This window comes from Callospermophilus lateralis, unplaced genomic scaffold, assembly GCF_048772815.1.
Source record: "Callospermophilus lateralis isolate mCalLat2 unplaced genomic scaffold, mCalLat2.hap1 Scaffold_182, whole genome shotgun sequence".
Lineage (NCBI taxonomy): Eukaryota > Metazoa > Chordata > Mammalia > Rodentia > Sciuridae > Callospermophilus > Callospermophilus lateralis.
In genome coordinates this window covers 1,480,657-1,508,568 of record NW_027512854.1, presented here as the reverse complement: position 1 = coordinate 1,508,568, position 27,912 = coordinate 1,480,657, and the positions used below count along the sequence as shown (strand labels likewise).

Sequence of the window (27,912 nt, the reverse complement as noted above, 5' to 3'; positions counted from 1 at the left end):
TGTATAGCAAAACCACACACACCACAGCTGCAGGCCATTCCCACATCAGTTACCAATGCTCACTTCAGAGCATTACAATCTAGTATAGGGGAAAAATCTGCAGAAAGATTTTAACCTTTGAATATTATCAATTAAAGAGACATAGGCAGAAACCCTCAGGAGTTGGATCATGCCTTTTTCAAGATTAACTTAATCTGCTTCAATTGTGTCAAAGAATAAGCAACAAAAGAGAATACATGGTTTTAATAAAATTCTTAAAGTTTAAGATTGTCTTTTTTTAATTAATTTTTATTGTAGGTTGTTCAAAACATTACATAGTTCTTGATATATTATATTTCACACTTTGATTCAAGTGGGATATGAACTCCCATTTTTACCCCATATACAGATTGCAGAATCACATCAGTTGCACAACCATTGATTTACATATTGCCATTCTGGTGTCTGTTGTATTCTGCTGCCTTTCCTATCCTCTACTATCCCCCCTCCCCCATCCCCTCCCCTCTTCTCTCTCTACCCCCTCTACTGTAATTCATTTATCCCCCCTTATATTTTTCCTCCTTTCCCCTCACTTCCTCTTGTATGTAATTTTGTATACCCCTGAGGGTCTCCTTAAGAGTGTCTTTTTATGAAACCCTTCAATATGATGTGCTTCTCCTAGAAAGTTTGCCTACTCTTTTGTAATGCATTAAATGCAAGTTATGGTCACCTTGTGATTGCTGTAGTGTTAACATATTCACAGTTTTTGAAATAATGCATACCAAATCAGACACATTTCATTTTATAGCCACATGAAATGCCATCTTCTCATCTTTAAGTGACTTTTCATGTGTTAGAAAAGAAATGCTTAATACTAAGCATAAATTTTACAATAATAAAATTGCAGTTAAGATTTGAAATAATATCAGGTAGTAGGTAGAGAAAGAACATGTTCCTATTTTAGATGAACCAACTCTTACTCATAGAAGAGCTACCACAAAAAGACAATAGGTAACAAGGCTCCCAAAATATATAAATAAAAACACCTACATTAAATTTATGCTAAATATTCAACAGAGTAAATTTATAGGCAGAAATAACTAAGTTTTAAACAAGCCCCAGTCTGGGAACTTAAAAAAATTAAAATAAATAGAATCTCACTTGATTAGTTACGAATTGCAACTGGAATTTCAATCTTATTATAGATCACTAAAACCATCTTATCAATATGCTGCAGATTTAAAAGTATTTAAATAATTTTTCACATTGGGAATATTAAAGGGGTCAATTGATATGATGGCTTTGGGTTATAGACAACACATGAACCAAGGAGGAGAAAACCATTCCTCATTCTTAGTGTTGACTAGGTGGTGTAATGGCAGTTTTCCTTCGTGATGTAACACAGTGTTGTGGAAAAATCAGAGGCAACAAGAATGTGTTCAGTTCAAGATATCAACTTGGCATCTTGGCGAAGCCAGTGCAGTCCCTGCCGGGTATAACGAGCTAGATCTGTCATGATGCTTGCATTAAAGATGAGTGGGCCCATTACTTTATCCAGTTCAGCAAAGAATTATTTTTATTCTTTGGAAAGCTGTTCAGCTTGGTCCCAAATTTCAGTGGCATAGAGGAAGTTAGATGTAACCTGAACATAGCTGGCTGCCATCTGGTGGATCTTCTGTGGAATGGTCACTGAAGAGCCACTTGCTGAAGCACTACTGCCCCCAGAAGAATAATTTCCAGAATTGCCTGGTGACAGCTTTGGAGAAACAGGGGAAGGCATCCCAACGGCTTTGCACCCCAAACCAGGTGATGGTGCTTGAGAATTATTATAAGAATTCTTCAGGTGTTCTGTCAGTGTCTTTGAGTACTTCAGAGCATTTTCCTTCTTCAGTTTGAAGAGCTTCAGGTACAGCAAAGATTGGCATCTCAGGCAAAGTACTGTGAGTCTTTTATCTGCAGCTGTGGCATCTGGTGCCAAGTAATTCTTTAGCTTCATAGTGTATTTGATAAGCTCCACTGTGTCTGAATACATAGGGAATTTGTATTTGGATTTGGATTCCTGAGCATTCTTCTCTAATGCATTCCCACATTCAATGAAAGATACCACAGCATCAAGATAGTATACTGCTTTTTCAAACCTATCAGACAATGCATCTGCATTGTGCTTGAGCTTTTTTGCTTCTTGTAGATAATGGTCTGCTGAATAATTTCTGTCATCAAAGGCAAGCTTTGTTCTCCGAGGCTTAGAAGCATCAGGAGTCGGTGTAGATGGAGGACAGTTAGAGGAGCTATTTGGAGCCTTTTCCTTAACCTCCTTGGAGCTACTGGAAGTCTTCCCTTCTGTCTTCTTCTGTTTTGCTGCAGAGGAACTGTTTTTGCTGCTGCCACTATTCTCCTTGTTATTATTACTGCTTGACTTTAAGGAAGATGACTGACTAATAGTCCTCTTCCGAGAGCCATGCTCTGTTTTGGGGTCTTTTGAAGGAAAAGGTCCAGCAGGTGAAGGTAACAACTCCTTTTCTTTTGCAGCGCTCTGCTTTGATGACTCTGTTGCTGGATGGCTTGTGGCCAGATGAGTTCTTTTCCTCTGTTTTGGTTTTTTTGTTCTCACTGGCTCGGTTATCATCTTCACTCTTATGTTTCCTCTTGCCTTTGTTGGAAACTTTTTCTGAGGCTTGCTTCTGAGCCTCTTGGGTGTGATTTTCTGACACATTTTTCTTTTCCCCCTTGGGTGGTTCAGTTTCTTTATAAGGCTTTCCTGGTATTCGAGTCAAGAGATTCAGGTCAATCTTCACAATAAGTGGATACCTGTCATCAGGCTCACTGAGGGGTGAAAGGAGTTCCTTCTCTTCCATAGGAGAGAACATTCGTTGCTGAAAAAAAACTATCTTCTTCCTCCACAGAGGAGGGTTTAACGGGAGTCCTATTACTATCAGGATACTTAGGAGTTTGAGAAGAAGGAGGAAGGCTCTCACTTTCATCTGAATCTGAGGATGAGGTATCTGTTTCTATGATTTCCCTCGATTTCTGGGAAGATTTACTCGTTGACTTGTATTTCTTTTTCTCTGCAGTAGGTCGTGGGGAAGATTTAGACTCCTTCTTTATATTGGGTTTCCTTGAGCCTTTGGTGGCTGCTTTGTGTCTGCTGGAGGGCATGCCGGTAGCCATGTCTACAGGGGTTTCACTTTCTATCTTCAGGCCTCCACGAGGCTCTTCAGCAGCTGCCTTCTCAGCTTTTTTGGGTTGTTTTTTGCCTACAGTTCTCCTCTGTGTTGTGCTGTCACTCTGTGCTGGAGACTTCTGTCTACCACGCCCACTTTCTGATCCCTTTTGGACAGTTTTGGAGTCTCGTCCAGGAGTAGCAGAACTTGTTTCCTTAGGCCCTCCTGGATCTGCGTAGCTATTCCCAGGGCCCTGTTCTCGGCCTTCTTTTTTGTAGCCTTGAGAGGATGGGATGTTACTGTCTACAGAAGACGCTGGTGAAACTTTATGTGGGTTCACTTTATTCAACCAATTATCAAGTTGCCATTTGTTTGTTGGTGGTGGTTCAGGCTCAGGAGATGCACTCTGGGATGGTTCATTTGCCTCACTGTCACTGGAACTACTTTCACTCTCTGAATCTGATCCTGAGCTGCTTTCAGATCCACTGTGGCTGCTAGAATCATCCCTGGAGTTATCTGCTCCTTCACTATTATGATGTGAAGGTTCAGAATTACTTCCTGGTGTACTCCTTGGCATTGTTTTATCACAGTCCTGTTCCCCATCACTGTCTTCACTGCTGCTTAGTTTTAAGTCATCTTTTAACATAGATTTAGATTGGTGCCCATTTGAAGTTTTAGCAGAAGGATTGTATCTTTTTTGTTCTCCAGGGCCAAAATTGGATTGCTGAGTCTCCTTAGTTGGAAAAGGAAATTTGGAAGGTTCTGTTTTGCATGGTGTATGAATAGCCGTTAGAGGGGGAGGCCATGAATGCCTCATCTCTTTAAGAATTTCATCCACACAGCTCACATCACCAGAAGCTGATGCATCCAGTGGTTGGGAAGGTATTTTCAGCTTGGTAAGATGTGCTTTGCTGCTGGGCTTCAGCTCAGTCATGCTGTTGCCATGGGATTGGCCGCTGTAGTGCTCAGAGGATAGCTTTGGTTCCATGGACTCCTGTCCATCCATGGGCCGCACATAGGCAGTGGGTTTCTGTAACATTGTACTGGACTTTGACATCAATGAAGGTGGGAAAGACTGATTTGAGTGCTGCCCACTTGAAAAAGGTACTCGGGAAGGAGAATCCCAATTGGCATCGGGATCCCTAGGTGATTTGGAACGCTGATGTTCCTTGCTATGATGATCATTCCCATAAGACCTGGAATGACTAGAGCTTAATGAAGAAACAGCCTGGGGTTTTCCAGGGCTAGAAGATCGTGATTTGGAGTGTTCTGATCCATGCTGGCTTTTTTTCCAGCTACTGCTATATGAGTCACGGTCATGCCTCTGGCCAGTACTATTAGTGGCACTGCTACTACCTGCACTGGTCCTCTGGCTACTATGTCCACTCTGTAAGCCTGAGGACCGTTTTTGAGACTGAGAAGTGCTGGGTGCAGGTCCTACTGGAGTCCACTTGCTACTCTGATGAGAGCCTCCATGCCTCTGTTCAAAGAAATTTGGGTTTGATTTTTCATCTGCTGTCGGTGGTACAGTAGGCTTGGGAATTGCAACAAGCTTCGGTATCGATCTGTCTCCTATGAAATCCTTCATTTCATTGTAGTTTCCGAGCATACTCTGAATACGACTTGATAACTTATCTTCTTTGCTAGTGACTTTGTATGGTTCAGCAAAGAGAGGAGAGCTAGGTGGGAAGGCGTCTTGACCCTGCTGAATTTCCTGATTCCGCCTTTCCCGTTCTTTCATACGCAGCACATTCCGGTCTTCACGGTTCATGTTGCTCCAGTCCCGGCTCCGCTAGGCCCGAACCATCTCCCGGCTGCGGCAGCGGCGACGCCGGGCCTGCACCTTCACCGGACGCGCATTCAGGCCCGCCCAGAGGGCGGCGACAGCCTGCCAAGGGCGAGGGGCTTCGGGCGGCGGAGGTTCCGGAGGCCTCGGAAAGCTAAGGCGGTGGCGACGGCACACCTCACACGGCAAAGAGGGAGGCCCGCCCCGCTCCATGACGGCGGGGCCCAGCCTGGGACGGCTGACTGAGGCGGCGGGGGCGGGCTGACGAAGACCTGGCACCGCGATCCCCGCCCCGTCCGCTGGCGGCGGCGGCGGCGACGGCTCGACTCCCACAGCCAGGACTCTAACAAAATCTTAAAGTAGGTGGTGGCAATGGTGAAATGGTAAGGTAATGAATCTAGTGACTTTATTGTAATTATGTCATAATGAGAATTTTCAAACCTGTTATCCATGATAACTTGAAAGTCAGACCTGTTACATATTAAGACTCTGGCTCCAGGAGAGTGTTTGAAAAAGTCTGGGTGTTGGTATATGCTGTCCATGCCATGTAACAACATGCTAAAAAAGAGATCAGCCAAGTATAAATTAATTAAATTAATCACTTCCCATTTCCAAAGCTGACAACCAAGGTGGGGGAAAAAAGTTTGCTAAAGGGAACTTTCTGTCAATTTACTGTAAGTTCAGGAATTTGGGGCAGCGCAACAATGGAAAATTCAACTGCTCTTCTCCCCAAACAGCCGGAAATATGATTACTTGCGTAGAGCCCTTTTCAGGAGACTCAGAAAAAATATTCTAAAACATGAGCCACTCAGTGGCAAAGGCAGTTGCGTTCTCACAATGGCCACCTTTGCAAATGGTCTCAAAGTGGCAGGGCTTAAATTGAGGGATGGTAAACAATAGCAAATAATAATAATAATAATAAGTTTATACACCAAGAAATAAGACAGGAAGAAATCCTTAATGATGATTATCCTCAAATGGAACTGACAACTGATGTGAAGATTTTGACCCCATGTGTGCATGTTAGAGAGCAGTTGGCATCAATGGGTTTGCCTTCCTGGGCTCATGCAGCTGTCACAGCTTACTTCCTTACAGAGTAAAGGCTGGAGGAGGGGGCTGAGGACTGATTTAGGGGCCAACAAATCAACCCTAAAGCTTTTGTCCATTCAAGCTTGTGTTTCTCTTTTTTGGATAATGCAATTCCCCCAAAAACTCAGAAAGAAAAAATTCCTAAAGGATCATGTAGACACCATAGAAATAATAGACAAATTCCTCAAAGAGAGGAGAAATCTCTCCAGTTTCTAACCTACAGAGTTTTGCTCTGGATCAGTGAGTTTTGGGGTTTTTCCCCCAATCTTCCATATTCTAAGTAAAAAAAAATTGTATTAGGATGATTCTGATCATATTCTACCATTCTTTATCAGGTATAGTATAGGAGGCAGGAAAGGATATTTGATGGGCCTCTGAACTTGCTGGAATGTAAAACACATCACCCACTGATCCGGGACTTTCAGTTGGATTCAGAAACTGGATGAGACTCTGGTCTTTCTTGTTTAGGGCTAGGATGAGAATGTGTTCTCTGTGGAGAAAAGGAAGAACAGGGCATATTGAGTGAACACAGCAGTGGACTGAGCACACAGCAGTTACACTATTCTTCCTTTCTTCCTTTTAACAGCAACATTCTTTGCCTTTTAGTTGGATCTGTGGCTACTCAGCTAGTTTCCAACCTAACTTACATCTATTTCTTTTATTCCTATAAATGTCAGGTTTACTTATTGCACTTAAATACACACTCAGATAACATTCTCAAAGGACCATCATTGCAAACTGATTAATATATGAGGCTGTCTTATAGGAATGGTGGAATGAAGAGTTTAAAAAACTTATTTGGTAACTCAGGCTGAAGTAGCTTCAATTTGTAAAAAACAAAAAGGGAAGAGAATTGTTTTTCTGAAAGCATTCAACAAATTCTCTAGATAATTCTCAACTTAATTTCTCTGTAAAGCAATCACTTTAGTAGTAATATTCTGTTTGATAAATGTGAGCACTGGTCATTTTTGTATAAATAGCAGTCACTTAGAGACCTAAAAAATGTGGTTTTCTCAGAATATTTAAACTTCCATTTGGTCTGACTTACTATGTATATACATAAGTATGCATACATTTGTATATGTTAGAGTTATATATATTAGATATGCATGCTTATATGTATTAAATTTAAAATCATTTTCTAAAAGCTAGCAATTTCAACAAGAAAAAGTAAGATTAATATCTTGTAAGATAGTTGATAAATCAATTAAAATACATGTTGCCATTAAAATAGTTTTGGAGGGAGAACAAAACTGCTGAGTAGATGAGATCTCACACCTAAAATACTAATGTTTGATATATCTAAAGTGCAAAGAGTAAGCAATCCAAAGCCCATGCCCACATAATGCTGAAAGAACTAGACAGCATCATACATTCAGTCTTAAATTAAGTAGTACATTTATTTGAACATTTAAAAAAGCTGGCACGCACTATTTTTAAAATGTATAAAATAACACTTAAAAATTAAAGAATCACAGAAATGCAGCTAAATAGATAGAAGAAAATTTCTGAAAGCTATAATTTTCATGATGAAGCAAATATAATTTTATCATCTCTTATGTATAATATATTCTTATTGCTCATTGAACCCAGATGAAATGTGGAAGTGTGTTGTGATTTTGATCTTACTAAAGCAATTGTTTCATGAACAAAGAAAATAATTCAGGACTACAAAGATGGTAAACTATTAAGGAGATCTGTGGGTTAGGAATTCATTTTATTTAATATCACATTATATTTATTCCTTTGCAGAAATTCTGGATGGGGTGTGAAGGACATTTCTAGAACTGATTGGGTATTAAATAATTCAAAACCCAAGAGTTGTGATCAAACAGATCTGTAGGCATATGTAAGTACTGCTGAGGCGAAAGTGCCAACCAAAGCAATTAGACTGGAAATTAATGTCTGGAGGTAATCAATGGAAGAACTAGCTGTGGACCTTCATGTCTGCATCATCTTTGTTTATTGCTGTAGCTGGGTATCACAGAAAAACCAACTCATTTCTCAGAGACAGAGAAAGGATGTTTCCTTCAATTTAGGCATTCTTAAATTAACTTGGAATCTATAGGAAGTGATTCCATGCTCAGAACTTAAGCTGATTTTTATTAATGTTGCTGGCCAGTAATGGAGATAAATAATAGGCACATTCTGCTTAAATCAGGGGCTATGGATGCAACATTGGGAGACTTGGGAGTGATTAATTATATTCTCATTGCCAGGGTTGACAGGGGAATGGGGTTACCTTTTCCTTTAATGATGTCCCTCACCCTTACATTGGCATTGCTTGTATAAAAAACTTGGATACTTGACATTCTCTTCAGTATCCAAATGTGACATAGGGACAGCATCATGAATGCTGCAAGGTGAACCCATCAAGAGTGTGTTTTCCACATTTTACTCTGCACATTGTATCAATTGGCAAAACAAAAACCCCCGACATTACCCATTTTAGCAGTATGAGGGGAACCTCTGTTCATTCCTCATGATTAGAATATTCTGGATAACTGAGGGATGGAAAAAACAATTTTGTGTCAAACTAAGTGGCTGGAAAAAAAATCTTTTCAAAATGCATTAGTCTACTTTACAGCCTTGCTAAGTACAGTATACTAAAGCTAATTTAATATTTTCTCCATGATTGATGACTCTGCAGTGCCTTGAGGTCAGTAGGAATTATTATTGAGGTAATAAGCTGTAGTATATTGAATTTTGAATCTGAACTGACCAGATATTGGTTAATTTCATTGTGCTTTGCTTCTTTCTCCCTAAAGCAGAATACAAAAAAGAAATTCACTGGTGCTGTGGTTATAGTTAGAGCTGTTTACTCTATATGTGGGCAAACATTATAGTTCTCAAGTGTGGTGTGTTAACCATCCAAAAATTTCAATAGTCCTGCCTTATGGTCTTAGATGGACACTCCCACTGTGTAACCTTGTGATTGTGGGAGACTATTATCAGACCCAATCAATTTACAGGTACCTCAGTGCTTCCACATCTGAAGAAATGGCCATGACTCCAATCAGTAAAGAAATATGCATGAATATAATTGGACTGTCAGTATTGCTAAGAACTCCAGGGTCAAATTGGCAAGCATGACAATTGTGCTCTGAATCCTGATGTTTTAATAAAGAGATAATGGTAACAATTTGCTGTCAAATTATGCTACCAATATAAAATTGCATCCCCTATAACAGTGGTGTCCTAGTGCAAGTCTGCAGACCTACACAAGAATTCTCATCTTATTTGGGGAATTTTTGAGAAACAAGTGTCCAGGGCTTTGTCTTAAACTTCTCCTGTGGAAGGTCAAGAGAGGAGCCAATTACTGTCTCTGTTTTCACTTTGTTCAGACAAAGGAGACACAACTCTTTAAAAAAATATTTAGGAACCAAATACAGAAACTTAATAATGAAACAGGACTCCTCAGAAATGCTGTTTTTGAAAGCTGAAGGGCCAGTACTCCAGGTACAATTGAAAATCTTATGGTAATGCTGGTGGGAGATGGGTGAAGGTTAAGACCAATATTCCCATAACTTTTCTAAACTGAAGACGCAAAGATTGGAGGCTTTCATGTTGCTAAAGTTTTCATAAGCACAATACACTCAAGGAACTTTAGGAAATATCTCATTTTAAAGAACAATATACTTGCTCCCTTTGTTATATTAAGGGATGAGATGTGGGAAAGAGTGGGCAGGATTTGAGGTTAACATCATCTACTCAGTGAAGACCTTGCATGGAGCTTTATGTGAATGACTTAATCATTTTTTAATTATAGGAATAAATCAACATGGGCCCCGTTTATGGATAAAGAAATAGAGCTTTAATGATTGTTAAATAATATTCCCCCAGGAATTTTCATTTTTGAAATAGCAAGAATGATAGTTATATGTGGTTTGTATTTATAGAAAACCGATTACTTATCAGGAATTGTGTGCTGGGTGATATATGTATCACCTAGGTAATAATTTTAATTTTCACAGAACACATGATAAATATTTTTAATGTTTTATTGAAGTAGAAAACTGAGCCTCAGAGAGTTCCATGTGATCCCAAATATCAAAACAAAAAGGCAGCTGGAATTTAAATTTGGGCCTGTGTTCAAAGTCTAAATTATTTTCACGATTCCCAGCTTAAATTGGGAAATCTATGAGCCTGTTTCCCACAAGTATTGGGTAACATGGTCTGATTCAATTAGGGTGGATGCTGAGTGGGAAGTTTTTTTCATTAATAAAAAATGGGAGTGTCAGAATATGTTAAGGATAATCTTAGGCATTATAAGGGAAACCAAGATGTATACAATGTCTTATTTCTTCTAGGAACTTATTATCTATAAAATAGTTCAGAAAAAAAGACTACAGTGGTTTCTAATAATAATATTTATGATCCATTGTTAGGTGACACATCTATTGTTAAGTTTCATATGTATTAGCTCATTTATTCTATAAACATGATAGGTAGGCAATGTCATTACTTCCTATTTTACACATAAATAAATGAAACATCTCTACAACATAACCGGTAAAGATATTCTGAGGGCAAAAAGATCAATTTCTTCAAGAAATGTGAATGAAACATTTTCAGAAGGGGTAAAGGAGTGGGCAGGGCTTGAGGTAGCTTCAAAAAAATAATAACTAACACAATAAAAACCATATCAATTTTAATACCTTATTAAGGTTTTTGGTAAAAATGGGAATTTACATAATGAAAAAATCTGATATATTTATATAGAAATGGATGATACTGAGGGAGCAACTAGAATACATTGTATACACTGTAATCACTTAACATCCTACACACATATTTGTATATGTTAAGGAATTCTAAATTTCTTAAGAAGAAAAACTTAACAAAAAGACAACTTTTGATTAGCATGTCTACAAAAGAGATAGGAGGAAGAGAGCATAGATAATGAAATTATAATGAAATTAGATACCATTTTCAATTATCCAAAGGCAGATTTTATTTTTTATTTATTTTTATTTTTTTTCTTTAATTTTTATTGTTGGTTGTTCAAAACATTACATAGTTCTTGACATATCATATTTCACACTTTGATTCAAGTGGGTTATGAACTCCCATTTTTTACCCCATATACATATTGCAGCATCACATCCGTTACACATCCACTGTTTTACATATTGCTATACTAGTGTCTGTTCCAAAGGCAGATTTTAAACAGAAAGAATTTTCATTGTTAGAACTGGACTACGCAGGAGGGAAATAACTCCTAATAGAGCAAGGGAATTTCAAAAGCTGAAACTCCCAAACTCCACACCCACTTTTAAATAGAGCATCTTTCTTCTTGTGAAGTGAAGCTGGGTATGAGTCAGGATTAGACTGGTTTCCCCAATATCACTGAGTTTCATTGAAGAACTAATTCTACATTTTGTCTAGTGTAAGAAACCATAAACTGAAAAATCTCCATTAGTTTAAAAGTCACTAAGAAAGAAAGGTTAAACTACCACAATTAAACAATTATAAACACCTGCTGATTATCAAATATAAGGCAGTGATGATTTCAGAGACATTAAAATGAAAACAAATTAATATATAATTATCAATGAAATATTACACAATCCCATTCCCACTTAGATCTTCTTCACTTTAGTTAATCTACAAATCTATTCTGGATCAGAATGAAAACCTGATTATATGACTAGGAATAAATTAAGACTGGAAAAGTAAAATCAATAATCTACTTTAAAATAATAATATAACTAGAAAGAAATTGTAAAGTGTTATAGAAAGAACAAGGATTTTGTAATTAAGCATACTTGGGTTTTAACCTTAGCCCTGTGTTGTACATGTAAACATGGGAAATTTTTTAATCTTTTAATCTTCAATCATCTAATCTATAAAATGGGGGTAATACCTGCTGTGTCACCAAGGTTCTTGTAAGAGCTAAACAAGGTCAGGTATGAGTAACATCAGAATTTCTAATATAAGGACCTGTTTACTAATGAATCCTTTATAGAATTAATGAAAATTTGCAGCCTACCAGGTGGGTTATCAGTATTAATATTGAAGGCATAAGGTTGTCTCTGATCCCATGAGAAACTAATTGCTCTTTCTTTGCTGATGTCACCATATGAATAAGCCAAAGTATGGGACAATGGAGAAAAAACATTGAGCTAATTAATGAATAAATTTAATGTTGTTGAATGTATAGATCAACTTGTAAAAACTCACTGATTATACTATAAATGAAAGCAAAAGTGGAGTGTAAAATAGTATAATTGATTAAATGAGCTCAGTTTCATAGATAATTCTCAGTGTAACATTCAAGGGAAAAGTACTGGTGATTAAAAATTTTAATATATTGGTTTTCTAAGGAATAAACTGTTGTAAAATGAGTTTTGTTTGTTTGCTTGCTTTAATTTGTTCATCATGTCTTTTATAGTTATAATGATCTTTAGATTTAGATTTTGTTTCTCCCTGAGGATATAATAAATTAAACTTTCTTATACTGTGGCTGATTACATTTGCCTACATTAAACTCATTCTGATCTCTGTTGTGCTCAGTTGTAGCTTAGAAATGATCTAGTGGACTTTTTTTTTTCTATCCAGAATACTTTTATTATACAGGTATTATATGCACACAATGATTGGGGAAACATTTACAGGCATGGAGTTCAATTCTAAACCTCCATTTCACCCACACCAACTATAACACACATTCACTGTAGGGTGAATGAGCCCCACAGGAACGAGATGCCAAGTTACTGCTTTCTGAATAGAGAGCTCCGATTAAATAGAATCTTCCAAACCAAGAACAGAGCCCTGTATGCTTTTTAATTCTTCATACCCTGTGTACAGATGAATAAAATCTAAAGACGTGTTATAGATTACCCCACCACCATTAAAAGTTAATATTAAAATCGAATCCTATTTCTCAAAAACTTGTAAGAAGTGTACCTGTATTTACAGACCCCATTAAATTATGCATAAATAAAATCTGTACACTGAACACACTGTGCCTCAAAATACAGAGCCTCCACAGGGACTTGCGGGTGACAGGCGGCAGCAGACGCTTGTGTTCACCCTTTTCAAGTTTACTCAAAAATCAAGATCTGAAATAAATATGCAAATAAAGCTTCAGTACCTTACAGGAACCTGTCGTTTCAAAGGGTCATCCACTTAAAGAGTTAACTTTCAAAATTAAAAAAAAAAAGACAAAAGAAAAATGAAATCGTCAGCAGGCATTGTTTCTACAAGTTTCCTACAAACCAGAGGCCCCTGTGAGCACAGGTTTGCACCACCCAGCACCTGCTCACTGGCCGCCGAGCACGCGGTACCTCTGCCTCCTCCTGGGGGGCACGATTGCCGAAGAAGGTAGATAAAGACTGATTTTTGAAAACAATATTTAGTGGGCATAAAAACCAGCCATATCTTAACCCTGAAGGAAATAAGTTATCGTTGATCTGAATCGCATCAATCGGATGTTTCAACAGCTAGGCGCATGGCTTCTTGTCAGCCCCGGGGAACATATGAGAAGGTTCTAAAACTTGTAGCACCACTTTCAGAGGAAGGGGGGATGGGGTTCCAAAAAATGAACGCTCAACAAGTAAAACAAAAACCAGTACTTGTCACCTTGGGATCCTGTGTCAAAGGTCAGACACTGCAGCACTGGAGAAGCCACAGGGATCCAGGAGGGCAGGTCAAGATCCTGCAAGCCTCAAGGGACACAGGCCTTTGGATAGGTGGATAGGGGAGGTTGGAAGCTCCTCCCCCAGCAGGAGGGGGGTCCTGGTCTGTCCCAATGGAGAAGGATTCCTCAGTCCTTTCCCTTCCCGCCCTCTGCTCATGCCCATTTTACTTCCTGTGCTTCTCCATTTTCTCCAGGGTCTTATTAGAATCTGCGGGACTCTGGTCTCCGGGGTTCATATAGGATTTGTCTATGACAATCAGGGCTTCTTTGATGTAGTTCTGCACCGCAGACACAGCGGCACAGATGGCCTGGCTGCCAAACCCGTGGGTAATCAGGCTGAAATGAGACAAGCAGTTCTGTATGTTCGTTTCCAAGACCAGGGAGGGCCTGTTGTCATTGGGTGTTCGGTCTTGATTGAGGAGGTCCGTGAATTCTTTACACACTTGCTGAGCTGCCAGCAGCGTATTCTTCCTCATTGCCATCTCATTCCGCCCTCCTAGGTGAGGCCTGGTTAAATATTCGGCCACTGGCTTACTAGGAAACTCCGCTTCACAGACGTAGGCAAAGTCCCGGGCCAAGTGAACAGCTTCGCCTTCCACCAAGGATGTCAAGAGGGTCACGTGAGCAGCTTTCCGTCTCCCAGCCGGAAGATTCAGCCCAATCTTGTCCAACTTCTCCCGCAAAGATCGGCCTCCATTTTTGGACTTGGCTCTTCTGAGAACACCTCCCAGCAGTGAGGCATTTAAACATTCAGGCGGTGACAATCGCCTCTGCACTTCAGCCACCGTCACTTTGTATTTGGACGTGGAGCTGAGGAGGGACAGTCTTCCTGGAACCGAGCAGAAGACTTCACTGGGATTCATCACGGCTCCCACCAGCTCCTTCTGACAGGGGAGACCTAGGGGGTTCTTAGTCATGGAAATGGGACCTTTCCTGATTACAGTCTGATCGGGCCCAAGCAAGTGTGGGTCGTCAACGTTCTGCACCTCTTGCATCTGGTGAGCCATGTCGTGGAGCCCCAGGTTCTCCGCCAGCCCCGCGGCGTCCAAGGCGTGCGCGTGGGGCAGCAGCAGGTCCGAGCGGCGGTAGGCATCCCTGCGGGCGCCCACGGCGCCTCCCTCCAGCCCGGAGAGGTGGGGGAGCAGGCTGGCCGGGCGCCCGTGGTGCGAAGGCAGGCCGGCGCCCTCCTGGCTCTGGCGGCCGGGCCAGGCCTGCTGCTGGCTGCCGGCGGCCGCAGGCTGGTGCAGGGGGTTGATGGCCGCAGCGTAGGCTTCGCCCAGATGCGAGTAGGGATCTGCCGACTGAGAGTAAGCCAGCTGCTGGTAGGGCGGTGGAAAGTAGGGTGGCGGCTGGTATTCGGCGACTCCAGTGTGGGACAGCGGCGGTGCGGAGCTGTAAAGATGCTGCCCGGCCGAGGAGAGGTGGGGGATGCGCGGGTTCCCGTTGCCACTCGCATCGTGGCGATCCTGGGGGGATGAGTCCGCCGAGCCCGGCGGCGAAAGTCTAGGCGCTTCCGTGGCCACGACGCTCAGAGGCGCCTGCTCAGGACCTCGGGTCCCAAGCCAGGAAAGTCCGGGGTAGAGGCAGCAGCCTGCCATCGGGGGGTGAGTCAGCTAACGCCTAGCCGAGCGCGCTCGCTCTTCAGCCCGCACATGTTGGAGTCGCACGGCAAAACTGAAGCAGCTGACACGGATAAAGCGCACAGCCCGGGAGGAGTGCATCTTCCTCTAGTGGACTTTTTTCCTCCCCTTTTCTTTCAGTATTATATGCTTTCATACTAACTTGTAGCCAATATAAAGAATAAGAAAAGTTCAGAGAAATCAGACCACCAAAATCTGGGGTGTCAAAAAAAAAATGTTAAGAAAAAGCAGTTTTCCTCTCAAAGAAAATGCTTTTCCAAAATTAAGAGGGTCATTTATTAAAGATCACAGCTTTAAAAAACAAGAGCCCTACAATTTTAAGAAACACCTTATTTTCAATTAAGTATGATTGAAGCATAGTTTAAGTATTATATTTTATATCATTAAAATTATAGCTAGAAACTTGAATATATATTTAAGCTTCTGATACTCTTAGAAAAAAGCCCACATTTCCATACTAGAAATCATCATATTAATTTTGTTTATATGAAGCTACCTCAGGTTCCTGTTTACATCAATTAATTAATTAAAACCAAATAAATCTTAACCAAATAAAGTAGATTTCTTGAACTGTAGTCAGTATGATCCAAGGAGCAATTCCAAACAGCCATAGCCATGACTTTAGCAATATGTTGACTAAATATCAAAGTAACCAGAATCAGGCAAAAATCACCTACAGATTTTATTGCTTAGGATAATCATTAAATCTTTGACACACATAAATAAAACTGATTTAAAATCTTTATGAGCTCTAAATTGTGGATGCAATATGACATGTTGATCTAATCTTTTGAAAGAAACATTATAAAACTTTGGAGAAAACAACTCTGGTCCAGGCCTTATTCAGCCAATTTGAATGTATGTGAGCTCCACATCCCCAGGTGTGTAAGGAAATAAGATCAGTTACAAGAGACCTTTTAAAACAGGAGGTAACCTGCTTTTCTAAGACAGAATTCTTCAGATCTTTGAGGAAGGCTAGGGCACAGTTTCTTGTTTATTTATAAAGGAAAAGTCCCTCATGACTGGGAATCATCAGACAATGATGATTTTCAGCCAGGTGGTAGCTGTGAGGCTTAGCTGGGAGCACCACTTGCAATGGACTCCGCTAGCCTTCACCAATGAGGTCATGCATGGTATTTCTTGTAACCATGTGGATGGGTGAACATGTGACCTAAGACCTTGGTGCTGTCAGGTATTTTCTTCCGTGGACCTGAATAATGCCTAGTGTTTAGTGATATCAGTGAAGCCACATCATTTATGCCTTCCTTAAGACAAAGCAGTCTCACAGCAGAAGGCAGACACAAAGGGGTCAGAGAGAAGCAAGACGATGCTTCTATTTTAGCCAAATGGCTTAATAAATCTCCTTCAATATTTAAGCTAATGTACTTTCAGCCAAAAGTACCCTGATTGAAGCAGGGAATCCCGAGCTGCATCTTAATCTTAGCTGCATCAAGGGATCAAGGTCTCCACACATGGGCATTTGGAGGACATTGCAGATCCAAACCATAATAATGCCTGTGCATTTGAAATTTGTTATAGTCTCAACTTCCCTTTTAGTACAATATATATAGTATATAATATGTACATACTATAATATATATATATATATATATATAATATATATAATATATATAGTACAATATAATTGGACTTAGTTACCAGTGAAATCCCACTTATAAATAGCATGTTTGTTTACGACTAAAAGATTTAGCCTCATTATCAATGTATGTTGCAACTCTATACATTGCAATTCCATAGCTCATGTTTCCTCCAAAGAGCTCAAACCAAAGTAATTTTCTCAGGTGTATTTCTGTGAAGGAGACAAGAGAGTTCATTATCATGAAAATAAACAAGCCACAAGATTTGAAATGATTTCCCCAAATTCCCACAATGAAATGCCTCATGGAGGCTAAAATTAACTGTCTCCTTCTTGCTTTTTAGCTCTGTATTTAAGTAAATTAGCATGCCTAGTTAGCATTTTCTTGTAAAATCTTTAAAATGTACAGTTTGCATTTTTACTCATTGATTCAACAAATACTTATCTGGTACCTATCTTTCTAGGTACTATATTAGATAATGTAATAGAGTTTAATAGATTATAAACTGGCAAAAGAGCCATCCATATGTTAGAAACACTAGCAATTGTGAAAGAATCATTAAGTGATTTAATTTTATTATTAAAATATATTTCAACTTTATTTTCCCTAGAGAGGTAGGAAGGAAAAATGGAATTGTAAAAGACCTTGACTAATTCACTTTCAGGTTATATCCACACAAAAGATACTTTATCTCACTGATTAGAAACAAGTTTTATCTTGAATGTGAAGGACTTATTCTGTTTAGATTGAAATATTTAATTTTTATTCTATTATGTTGCTTTCATATTTTAAAAGGTTATAAATAAATTTCAAAGTTATTTGCTCATATTACACCATTCTTACTTTTTGTTATTTACAATATATATTTTTTAATTACCATAATCAGTCAATATATGAATCATTCTACATTTATTTCTTACAACAAACTTATATTAGCAAAAAACAACCTCAGAATGAATGTTTGTAGACTCTGGGGGCTCTTGTTTTGCATTAGTTTGAAATACAAACTTTGTAGCATATAAATAAAAATGTAATGAGTAAATACCTATCATTGTTTCTTTTTATGCTGAATTATTTTTAAAAATCAAACTCAGTGACTATGTCAGAAATGTTCATCAGGCTGTCAGCACCTAACCCAGCTCTCTGTTCTGTCTGTGGATGCCAGCATCACTTCCTCACCTTGACTGTCCCTGTTCCCAGTGGCTGGAAGCGTGGAAATTGCATTTCTCAAAATCCCTCACCAGCTGGATTTCAGACTGTTTTGAAAATGAGAGGCATTTGTAAAATGGAAAAAAGAAAGCACAATCCATATTATTGTTCCTATGCCAGTGGTGAGTAGAAAGGTAGTCTTCAGCAATTTGAGGTTTTGCAATGGCCTCCAAGTGTTTCCTAGTAAATTGCCTTTGGTTCCCATGATGGTAGTGATCACTGCAAATACTTTTCTGTAGCTTTGAAAATTCCCAGCCCCTCTGTAATTTAGTGATGAACCTGAGATTTAACAGAAATATTCCATGACCCTTGCTTCAACAGGCATTCTGGAAACAAGAAAAGGATAGAATACCTTCCACTGAATCTTCTCCTGTCTGAAATACCTTAAATAACTGTTATTTTTCCAGGTGGGACCCTTGGAAAAAGTAAGTTGGCACTAAATGGGGATGTAAGGAACAGACTTTGAAAATGAGGAAGACCTAAGCAGCTTATTTTCTTACTTAAGAATAAAGATTTTTTTTTAAAAAAAAGCACATTGCATTTATAGCCTCATTTGGTATTGAATGGGAAAGTTAAGACACTTATTGGGAAAAGTGGGGCATCTGGGGTGGATCCTGACAGATTTGAACTTCTGAATTCCATGGAACTTTCAAGAAGAAGCTGGAGGGTCTGTACTTGGGACATTTATGCTGTGTGGGGTTATGATTTTTGACAAGATGCACTCATTACCTTGCTTTGCTTTCAGATCTTTTCCTAGGGTCAAGTCACAGGAGAATGTGTGGGAAGTCAGAGTTTGCAGGGGTTGTGGGGGAAATACTTACACAAAGAAAGAGTTGAAAGGTTTTGCTAACTTATATTGACAGAAACCTGGGAAGGGATGCTAGAAATGGATTTTAAGGTTCTAAGATCAGGGAGACAAAAAGAAAAGATTAAATAAAACCACATTTATTAATATAATTACACTTTGCAGATATTCTGGATTCAAGGTGTTTGATACCTGACATCATGGCTCACCGGGTTATTTTGTTAGTAGAGTGAAACTTAGATTCCATGGTAGACAAGATTAAATAAAACTGATGTACTGAAATTTCCATGGCATCATGTAAATGAAGAGCTACAACGAAAGACAGAAATCTCTTGCTGATGTATCAAGAAAGGGAGGTCTGCTCCCGATTCCCTCACTATATAACCAGAAAGACCCCAAGGAAATACCCGAGTGAGGTCAAGAATGAATAGAGGAGGTAACTCCATTGACATGGGCTTCCTAAATTCAGTGGGATAATGGGATCTGGAGAGTGACAGAGGCCAAGTGATGACACTTAGGAAGAAGGCCAGGAACAAGATGGGCATGATTGCTAAGGGAACCGCAGGTAAAACAGTCATCAAAATGGTGTATGACTTACATACACCACAGAGCTTACTGGTATTGGCAAATAGGTAATTCTTACCATTAGGCTGAAATAGAAGTGCTACCAATTTCCATAAATTGAAATATTTTAGGTATCATTAGAATTTGTTTTTGCCACAATAGAGAATCATGGCTTCTCATCCCATTGCCAGATCAAGAGCATCTAGGATGAAGAGCATGCCAGTTTCCTTGGAAGAAAAGAAAACTTTTGAGGAAGTGCCCATATCCTTGCTGAAATAATAAACTCTATGCCTTCCTAGAGATATCTCAAAGGGACTATAATCAATGATCAATGTGAGTGTGCATTTTACAAAAAGAGGTCATTTCCTCATTTTTTTTTAAATGCATAGTGAACAAATCTAGACAGCCAATGCCAAAATACCATACTGGTCCTTTGACCTATGAGCTATTAGGAAGGGATGATTCTTAGCCCTCAGAACTGCTTCCCTTCCTAAATAGTAAATTAAATTGGTGATGGCACAGACTCATGCCTCTGAAAAAAAAACTAGAAATATGCAGATATAGGATTCCTATCATGTCTGCATTTAACTAATCTATTTGACCAAGGCTGGAAATAGATGGCCTTGGAGAAAGACAGCAAATTATTGTAAACACAATCAGGAAGAACTCAATTGCAGCTGCTTTCCCAGATGTGTTCTCTCTCTCTCTCTCTCTCTCTCTCTCTCTCTCTCTCTCTCCCTCCCTCTCCCTCCCTCCCTCCCTCCCTCCTCTCTCTCTCTATCCCTTCTAAATAAATTGAGATCCGTTATACAGCTATTGATCAGGAAAAATGTTTTTTGGTTTCTGTATGGTATTATTTTTAAAATGCATAAAGACATTTGATTCTGCCTTGTAGGGACAACAGTATGTTTTTACCTCCCTTTAACCTCAGGACAATATCAGCTGTCTCTTCTACCATGATCTAATTGACCAGGATTCAGCCACCACATAGGTCATTTTGCTGGTTCAATACACTGACAACTGTGGGAAATTCCATTTTCCATCAAGATGCAAGCTGATCTCTATAGGCTTCTCTTAACCTCTGATGAATCCTATTCAAGGCACTTGACTCTTGTTTGAGAAAATACTGAAATGGGACTTTTAGTTATAAAATTATAGGGTCTTTGGTATTAAAATGAGATAAAAGAAGCTAAATTATTCTGTTCTTTTGAAAATCAACCTTCCATTTTTCTCTTCATAGCTTAATAGAGAAAAGTTCTAGGCAGCCTCTTGTACTTAGGGAAACCTTACCTCAGAGAAAGACCTCTTGAGACAGTAAGGTCATGAGTTAAGGACAAAGCAGGAGGCTGGGCTCCTCCAAAAGATAGCTTCCATAAAGGGAATCTCTGTGGCTTAGAAGTCCTGACATTTGATACTGATGAATAAAGTAAGTTGTTTACTACTTCTTGCTAGAAACTTCATCCACTAACTTCCTATAGATAAAAAAAAATTCATACTTTGTAGAAATCACAACAGTAAACTTACAATTTTTTTTAGTCCGGGCTGTATTCACGGACTAAAACATCACCTAGCACATCGTCAATGTGCAATAGGGGAAAAAATAGGTAAAAGGAAGACATTATGGTGCTTTTGAAAATGTATACAGATGTTCTGTTTGTGCTTGGGATGAAGTGTGAGGAGGAAAGAATGTTAGGTGCACAACAACACATCTGTAAGTGGGGGAAAAAGTGTAGATAATACTGCATATATAGGTGCATACACTCTGTACCCATGACAGGATTCTTACGCTTATGAGAAAGCCACTGGTCCTCTTTCAGTTTTCTGGGATGGAAGTTCACACAGCCAAGGGATGGCTAACTTCAAGAGGTGGAGACATTAGGGAGTGCATAATAGCTTTGTTTCACCTAAATCTCGTAAATGTGTGCTCTGCTTGGTGAGAGTTATAAATTACTGGCGTAGATCTTATTCATATAGAGTAAATGCAAAAATCAAAGATGCACAGTCAAATTTTGGGCCAAGCCAGTGCTAAATTGAAGAGATGTGCCCTACAATATGTATAAGTATAAATGCCATCTAATGGGCTCTTACTTTTAGCGCCGGACCCTTGAAAGGAGAGGATCCCACCCCACTGAATATTGTTATTTTTCATGGGTACATGAGGCTCCCGGGCAAGTTGTGAATGGTACACTAAGTCTGCTCTCGTAGGGACCAGATGGAGAAACAGGAACATGGGAGCAGTGTTCCCAAGCACACAGATGTTTTGCCTTCTCAAAGCGGTCAGAAGGGAGGTCCACTCAGATGTAGTTCCTATTTTCTCTGTTCTCCATAGACGTCCAGAGAATGCACAACAGAATGCTGCTCGTGGGGCTACAGAAACCTCTTACTTCCAGGTACATTACAAAGCAAAAGATTTTAAGGAAGAATCCTCACAAAATGTGGCTCAGATTTTTTTTCTGATTTCTTTATGATTGGAACCAGATTACATGTTATTTGGCAAGAGTGTCACAGGAGTGATTCTGTGACTCTCTTTGAATCCCATTACTGATGATATTAACATTGATCACTAAAGATGGTACCTTCTGGGTTTCTCTTCTGTAATATTGCCTTTTCCTTTTGTAATTATTTAGCATTTTTATAGGAAGATGATTTGAGACTATTACATATATCCCTCTGCCTCATCCAACTTTCCATTTATTTACTTAATAGTATTTATATAGGTCTATGGTTTATTTTATTGGAGTGTAATGTTACTTATTAATATAATTTTAAATTTTTATTTTTCTTATTCTATTTTGGTAATTTCACCTTATTAGAAGATTTGTAACATTACTAAAAAGAATTTTTAGAAAACATTCCCTAAATGTTAACATTTTACTACCTTTGCCTTTCTTCTCCTCCTGTCTTTCTAGATAAATATAAATATAAGTATATAGCAAAGAAAATTTTATCTCAACCATTTCTAAGTTGCAGACATGATATCTCCTTATGACAATACTTGTATTTCCTAAAAACAAGAAATTATGTAACTATAGTGTAATGATCGAAATCAGAAAATCAAATTTGGTTAAATTTTTTTTCTTAGACACAATACCTTTATTTTGTTCCTTTTTTATATGGTGCTGAGGATTGAACCCAGTGTTTCACGTATGCTAGGCAACTGCTCTACCATTGAGCCACAATATCAGCACTCAAATTTGGGTATATATTAATATCTAACCTATAAAATATAGTCATAGTTGCCAATTATTTCAAGAATGTCCTTTATAACCAAGATAAAATCAAGACCATGGGTTTTCATGATCCATTAAAAAATAGAGAAAAAGAGAAGAAAAAAAGTGTATTCAACAGAGATTGTAACAGAGAATGAAAATATCCTTTTTGAATATTTTCTTGCCAGGATTGCTAAACTTGTATTTAAATTCCAGTGCAATGTTTATAGTGAATAAGACTGAGTACTAATTCTCACCATAATGAAATTTAGGTGTGTAAATGGTAAACTTATTTACTTCTCTAGAACTCAGCTGAGTTTAGCCCCAAAGCCTCCATTTCTGCTGATGGTAGTAAATTTTATGTGGAAACCAAGATTCTCTCTTTCTCTTAAACTAGTAATGATTTAGTCATTTGGGGTGTAAACTCAGTTTCTTTTGAGTAACTTCTCCAGCTATCAGGGTGTATTCCTTCTTCCTTCTCTCCCAGGGCCATCCATGTGCTGGGTAAATATGTAGTTGGGGTGGCAAGCAGTGTGTACATATTATCAGACCATTCCACCTAGAATAATGATTTTCCAAATGAGGTCCTGGACTAGCAACATCAGTACTACTTGAAAAATTTTTAGAAATGCAATTTCTTGGACTTTACTGCAGACCCACTGAGTCAAAAATTTGGGGGCCAAGAATTTGTGTTTTCAAAAGGCCTCCATGTGATTCTGTTGCCTTTATGAAGCACATATCTGAGACCATCAGCAGCCTCCCACCTTGGTTACAGGTGAGAGTATGATAATTGCTAGTCCCTTGGTGTGTGGCTTCTACCTCATCACATCCACGGCTGAAATGTCCTCTTCTGCTCACTGGTCACCTATAGGCACACACATAAGTTATGTGGGTATAACTTATTCTGCCATCCTTCTCTATATTTGTCCTTTCCTCTTCCCCCCAAATAAAGAAGCTATTTTGCTCAGTGTTTGTCTCTTGTTTCTTGAGTAAAGAAAAAAAAAAATATCCTGGCTACGAACATAGACTTCTACATTTCCAAAATGTCATCTCTGGCCTTAATACTTCACTTTATATTTAATAATATTTCCATTAAATTTAGCCTAATTAATATGAAAAGATAGTCACATTAAAATATAGAACTTTTATGATATTACTCCATCTCTTTGGAATATATTCCCAATAGATCCCCACTTGTGTATTCTTCCTGACTCCAAGGTCTAGCATCAATTTTATATTTGACAAAGAAAACTTAAGCACCATTAGATCAAAGGTCTAGACCCAGAAATAAGTCACGTTATTATAATAGGGTTCCTGCTTTATTCCCAAGAATTACTCCTTACCATATTTCCCATGGTAACTTGCTTAGATTTATTAATTTTTTTATTTTTGCTGAAATTCAAAAAAAGTATGAAGTATTCAAATATAGTTTTAATTTGTTGTTCTTTTTAAAATTTTCGTTAGAACTATAAAAGTCTTTCCATTGTCATTCACACAATCAAATTCTCCCTATTTCTTGCAATATTGTTGCTATGATAATATCCAGAAGGTGTTCCATTTATCAGGATTTCATAGGGCTGCAATATTGAGCTCTCTTTAATAATTTATTCTAATATCTTAGATTCAATTAAATAGTCATATCTAAATTTAGAATAACTAATCATAATTTATACACTTGTATAATGTCATATTTATCAAAAAGGGCTTTTTTTCATTAAATGTGATATACGAAGTTTGCAATGGCAGTTCCTATTTTACATTTCTAATCTGTATTTCATATTTCACTGCTAAGTGAAATTCTATAAAAGAATGGGGTGAGAGAGCAGTAATAATTCTTTTAAAAATTCCTTCCAAAAGATATAGTAAGACTTTCTACAGTTTCAGGTGTTGCATTTGATGACAAAATCATTTCCAACTGGTGTCCCATTTTATTCTAATGATGTGTCCTCCCTCTTCTATGTCCCAACCTCTCAATGCACTTCTGTGGGGGGACTGTGGCAATACTGTGGTGCTTCATGGTTGTTTTGTGGTTCTCTGTGACTCCTTTTGAAACCCTCTTTTTCTCACTCACTATCTGTCCTGGCAGCCTTTCAGGTTGGAGAAAGATCCACTTGTTCAAAATTACCCATATAGTCATGTGTTGAATTCGTTTTAGAGAAAGGATCTCTGTTAAAATCGAAGGGCTCCATGATAGCCACACTCTGGCCTCCCAGAGAGCTGCATGGAAAATGAAGACATAAATTAGCTAACACTCTCTTATAAACATAATTTATGAAATGTGTTTCTGTTCTGGTCATGCTAATTCTTATAAGGTTGTTTTAAAAAATCTGAAATAAAAATATTGTAGTACCTAAAATATTAACAACTCAAATTTCATGTCACAGAAGAACCATTTTTTGAATAGACATATTTTTAGAGTATTTGTATTCACTGAATTTGGAAAAGAATCAAGCCCTTTTTAAAGTATGTAAAATACTACACCTATAGAGAAGCTAATGTAGGTCCATTTTTAACCTGCAATGATTTTTTACAGCCAAATAATGGGGCTTTGAATAACAGAACTACCATAATTAACTCAGTTGTCACTGAAGGCAATTTTTCCTGGGCATCCATTCATACTTTGAAGTATTTCTAAATGGTCCAGATTTTGTCATTACTATAGCAATATAGAAAAGAATACATACCTACTCTTGAATTTTTTGCTGATCCTTTATTTAGAAAACTACTAAATTTTTTTCTGATATGCTTTAAGAATATAGCATCATATAACTGATATTGTGACAGGAACTTTTAAAGGAATTTATGCTTTTTATTTATGAAAACAAAAACCAAATGCATAAACCAAATGCACAATTATAAGTCTTGTATCTCATCAAAAACCATTTCACTGTTCAGCTTAAATTGCTGTCTGAAATAAAAGCAGCCTTCTCACCCCAAGGCCTTTATATTTATTTAGTATTATAGCTCCAAGAAAAAACATATTAAAGCTAAAGAATCTACTTAAATTTAAAAGAGGCAACCAACACATTCAGTAGACTTACCAGATCTAGCATAACTGATTTAGTGATGTTAATTATAAATTGAAATATATAGGCTTATTTAAGAAGTCATAGATTAAAAGGATGATTTTTAAAAATTTATTTCTTTTTTTTTGTTCTTTTCAAGTTTTATTCCAAAAAAGTGTGAAATTTAAGATGTCCATAAAGAGTAATCATCATCATTACAACAAAGTATTCAATTGAGCAGAAATAACAAAGACCCAATTCAGTATGGAATGTCCTATTTCCCCCCCTGCACAAGTTTTTGAAAAAGCCTTCTCAGGGTGGAAGAGTAGGACAGCCTTCACACTTAAATGGTGCCCCAAATGGGTTATAACATTCCTGGTTCTATTTGTCCTTTTCTTTCTGTTCTTTTTCTTTCCTCTCACGCTCAGCTTTAGCTTCTTCTTCCTCATGTTTTTTGATCAACTGCTTCACTTCCCTTTGTTTGAGAACTCTGATCACCATCTTTCCATTCTCTCTTGTAAGTGTGGCAATTTCCACTTTTTCAGCAGACAGTTTACTAACATCCATGGTCTTATTTAGCGCTTTGATAGCTAAAGCAAGTGCTGACTTCAAGGTCATTTCTCCTTCTTTGTAGTCTTGTTTCAACATTGACACAGCTGCAGCGCTATTATTTCCAATGCAGGTGGCTTTCCATCCCCCATAATTTCCACTAGGATCACTTTGATAGAGTTGGAAACCATAGTGCTTATCCCAGCCAATGTACAGCAACAAAACACCAAAGGGACTTTTTCCTCCAAACTGTGTATAAGCTTGTTTGATATCACACAGTGCAGTAACCAACTGCTCACAAGGAATTGGCTCCTGATACTGTAATAAATACCTTTGAGCAATGAGCCTCAGTTCATTAGTCAGAACATTAGCATCAGAAGTTATGCCTGCCACACTGCAAGCCATGTCCTCATTGAGTTTATAAATTTTTTCAGAAAAAAAGACTTCATCAAGAAGCTTGTGGATGTTGCGTCTCTCTGCTGCAAGCAAAACACCATCATTTGCGAAAATTCCCAAACAGGTTCCTGCATGTCCGATAGCTTCCATGGCATATTCAACTTGATATAAGCGACCTTCTGGAGAAAATATAGTGGTCCTGGAGTCATATCTTCGAGACATGGTTTCTGAACTTTATATAATTCCTCAGAATCCAAAGCCCGTATTCCCGGAATATTAGGAATTAAGACTGGAAAAGTAAGCAGGTATCTCAAGGGCCCACGTAAAAACTGAATTTTATCTCTTAATTCCACCGAATGATTAAGAGTCGCAAATCCACAGGAACTGACAGGCAGTTTAGAAAGACCTGAGGCTGGTGAGAGGCTGAAGGCAGGGTAACTAGTCACGAGTGCGGTTCCGATAGGCAGGTGCATGGGAAGAGTGGTCCAGACAAGAGCAGACAGGAGGTCGCAAAGACAGAAGACCTGCCGGGGGGCAGGATCAAGATCACCGAGCCTGACGCCGGGCAAAGCACGAGTTTGAGGTCACCGGGACATCCAGTAGCGCTTTCACGTACTGTACTCAGGGGACCAAAGCCGCACAGACCACTAGGACCTGCCCACCTAAGCCCGGTGCCCTGCACTGTCCCGCGGCCCCGGGCCGGGTAACCCGACGGCGGCCGGCGGGGGCCAGTCCCAGACCTGACGGTCACCGAGGCTGAGGAGGCGGGTGCAGAGTCATCGTGCCCACAGTTCCTCAGCAGCGGCTGCCGGCGGAGGCCCGCTATCTTTATGCTCACAACCCCCACCCAACGGTCAGCTACCAGGCTTCCACCGACCACTGGGGACCAAGGCTCACCAGAGAGAAGACACTGAAGAAAAAAAAAATCATTTCTAATGTAAACAAATATACCTCCCCATTATAAAAAGAGTTGGGTAATTATAACCCTTAGGCCATTGGCTTAAAAAAAGTTGAAGACCTAGAGAGACTCAGTAGTAGAGCTTTTGCCTTGTATGTTCAAAGCTCTGGGTTCCAACTGTTATAGTTTGGAAATAACTATATTTTGGTGTTCCCCAAAAGCATTTTCAGAGTGCAAATGATTATAGTTGTGACCTGATTAGTGAATTAATCCACTGTTATGATTGACTGGGTAGTAAGTATAGGCAAGTAGGGTGTAGCTGGAGGAGATGGGTCATTGGGGTGAGCAGAGCTCTCTATCTGCTTCCTGAGTTGTGTTCTTT

General features: G+C 38.8%; 3 pseudogenes; all 3 read right to left on the bottom strand.

The window, feature by feature from the left end:
* Positions 1 to 1,331: 1,331 nt before the first annotated feature.
* LOC143388802 (AF4/FMR2 family member 4 pseudogene) lies at positions 1,332 to 4,938 on the bottom strand (annotated as a pseudogene).
* Positions 4,939 to 13,821: 8,883 nt separating this feature from the next.
* On the bottom strand, positions 13,822 to 15,255 carry LOC143640335 (transcription factor AP-2 gamma pseudogene; annotated as a pseudogene).
* A 10,812-nt stretch (positions 15,256 to 26,067) lies between these two features.
* On the bottom strand, positions 26,068 to 27,549 carry LOC143388804 (proteasome subunit alpha type-4 pseudogene; annotated as a pseudogene).
* Between the last annotated feature and the right edge of the window lie 363 nt (positions 27,550 to 27,912).